Raw genomic sequence first — 3,475 nt, 5'->3', positions numbered from 1 at the left:
TATACTATCAATGCACTTTAACTTTCGCTGCTATACAAAATATTTGCATGTTTGCACAGATTAAGACTATACATGTCAGTTGAAACTTAATTTGACAATATAGAAATGTGTTTAACGATATTAGATCAGAATGTTATCAAATTTGATTTAACTAATTTCTGGATTTAACCAGTAATCATATGCCATATCTCGTCAGCAAACGCAATAGGAGACCAGCGATAGTGTTTCTTCACTGTTTATTGTAAATCACGTGATCATGGTGGACACCACCAGGGGGCGGTGTCAATATCACTGCAAGTATATAAAAAAGCATAATTATTCCAAACATGTTGTAGCGTGAACAAGGGCTTTTCACTCGAAACGCGTCGCTGGTTCTGTTGAATAAAAACATCATTCTTGCTGACTTTGTTGGTCCGGTCCTCATTTTTGCTGGCGTGGAGGCGGTGTCTGCGAGCGCAGAGCGAGCTGAGGAGGAACCTTTTTTTCATATGCTGACGGAAGTCGATTTGCTTCCGTAACGGACCCCTTCATCGAAAGCTAGCAGCCGCTTCAAATCACTTCTTTTGGATCTCGCATGGGAACTACAGCGGCTGCCCCCGGATGTACTGAAAACCTGACCGCACCGGGTTTGGCGGTTTGAGCAGCCCTGAGGAATCGCGTCGGAGGACGTGGGACGCGGAGCAGTTCCCGCCATCTACCAGCGGTGAGTGTTTTTCAACGGCAATGTCATCCGGTGATGAAGTAATTGAGCAGCTATAGAAAAGCGAGCACAAGATTCACGTTTGCTCGCTACAATCCATTATTTAACAACAGAACCGTTATCAACATGGACAAAGATGAAATTGTTAAACAGCGGGAAGAAGCCGCTCTGTCATTATTTGATGCCACAGACACATCTTCTAATCACAACAGAGAGCAGACGCAAAGTGAACATGGCAATCCACAAACAAAGGATTTAAAACAGTTGTTTAAGGAGCTACTAAAATTGCGCAAAGCTGAATGTACAAAATGGTGGGAGCACAAATCCCTCAGCAAGTATGAAGAAGTTGGTCGGGTCCCACGAGGACTGAGGATTTTATTGGCTCCCAGCTTTGATAACCCGGACCCGGCCATGTTACAAGAGTGGGGGGAGAGTAACCTGGCCGCGTCCATGAACTTAGTCTGTATATTGATTAAATATGCTGTCAGTGATCGTGCTAAATTATTGGAACAAATTAAGGCTTTAGAAATGGAAATTGGTACTTGCCAAAACGCTGTGGAAATCAAGAAACTAACAGATAATATGAACGAGCAACTGCACAAACATGAGGAGAAAATTAAAGCTTGTAAGGCGTCCAAATTTACCCGTGATGCAGACGACTATCGATATGGCAGGATGTTTACATTTTCCAGGAAATACAACTTAGCCAAAAGACAGGCATACACGAACAAGAAAAATGCCACTGGATCTAACACCAATAACGCAACTGCAACCACAAGTACCGGCTTGACAGCATCTGGTGCCACCAATGCAGACGGAATGGCCCAAAATACAGATTCATCGGTCACAAGCGCATCTAGTGTGGAATCTTTATCATCCGGTTCCACCAGCTCTGATTTAAACTTAATGGGACTGGAAACACAAAATCTCCAGCAGGAAATAGATTTTGTAGTAGAGGAGAGGCTCCAAACCTTGAGGTCTTGGCAATCCAATCCACAACCAAATAAAGGAGGAACAAACGTAGGAAAGAACGACGGCGCAGAAGGAAACAGCGCCGGGGCGCAGCAACAGCAAAAGAAAAAGAAAAAAACATGGGGGAAACGGCGGTAATTGACAATACCATTATTAATCTCTCCAATGTTGTTCTCAATAAAGTGGAGGAACAATTGATTCAGTAGGATTAAATTATTCCCTGATACAAAGCTTCAACTATACCATGACCAGAGTTGATCTCTTCTGCTTTATAAGAAAATTAAAACTAAAAAAACATTTTTCTTTGCAATCTGCCAAAGACCTTGATATTCCGAATAACGAAAATGGGGCGAATGAATCTGATGGGCCATTGGCACTACGAGCATCAGATACACATACTTTTTTAGATGCCAATGATTTACTAAGCTCAAATGAAAATGCAGAAATAAATCTTGAAGATTCGACACAAAATCGTTTAAGACAAGTCCCCATCCCTCAAAAAGGAGCTGGTTTGAGTCCCTTTCGCAGTAAATCCAAATTCGAACCCATAATGCCTAAAGACGCGATTGACATTGTTCACGACTGCGTCACAAATGACATCAAGAGACTGTATACTCAAACTAATAACAAACATCGCAAGAAGGAGATACACATAAAACTTGCTTGCTTATGATAAACTGCTTATGATAAACTGTTGAAGAAACTAGGCAATAATCCTGACATAGTGATCAAGAAATCAGATAAGGGGGGCAATTTGGTGCCTTGGCAAAAACAAGACTACATCATTGAAGCCAAGCGCCAACTTGAGGACCCAACCTGCTATGCTAAGACTACACAAAAAGAATATGAGAAGGCAACATCAAAACTACACAAGTCTTTGGGCCAATGGAAAAGAGAAGGCCTAATATCACCTGAAGAGTACAAATTTATGTATGTAAATTTTCCTATCTTGCCTTCTCTTTACCTCATCCCAAAGGTACACAAGGCCGTGCAACCAACACCAGGCAGGCCTATTGTGTCAGTGATAGGCAGTGTGGGTGAAAAGGTTGGAGAATATATTGACTTTTTCCTCCAAGATTTTGTAAAGCAACTCCCCAGTTTCACTCTCGACACCAGTGACTTTTTAACTAAAATTGCTGCAATTGTATGGGAGAGTGACATGTGGCTTATTTCGCTAGATGTTGAATCGCTGTATACCAGCATAGATCACGTAAAAGGATTATTTGCCGTACAACACTACCTATCGAGTAGACCTATCTTGTACTATGAACATAACAAGGTGATTATAGGTCTCATGGAATGGTGCCTCTATAACAATTTTTTCTCCTTTGGTAAGGAGATTTATAGGCAACTGAGAGGAGTGGCGATGGGGGCCTGCTTCTCCCCCAGCTATGCGTGCTTGCACGTAGGCTGGTGGGAGGAGCAGGTCCTCAAGGTACGCCACAAGGCGTGGATGGAGGGTTAGTTGCTTTTTGAGGTACATCGATGATATTTTCATCATTTGGAGAGGTAGTAAGGAGGAAGCACTGTCCTTTATTCATGACATCAATGACAATTCCCTTAACCTTAACTTCACAGCTCATATCAACAAGAACCGCATCCAATTTTTGGATGTTGAGGTGTATGTCTCCAATGGTACATTGAATACTACTCTTCATAGGAAACAGACAGCAGGCAATGCTACATTGCATGCAACCAGTATGCACCCAAGACACACAATATCTGGAATCCCGTATGGGGAAATTCTCAGGCTGAAGAGGATTTGTAGTTCCCCTTCTGACTTTAATACCTGTCTAGAAGAAC

This window comes from Lissotriton vulgaris, chromosome 5, assembly GCF_964263255.1.
Source record: "Lissotriton vulgaris chromosome 5, aLisVul1.2, whole genome shotgun sequence".
NCBI lineage: Eukaryota > Metazoa > Chordata > Amphibia > Caudata > Salamandridae > Lissotriton > Lissotriton vulgaris.
This window is presented reverse-complemented; position numbering follows the sequence as displayed.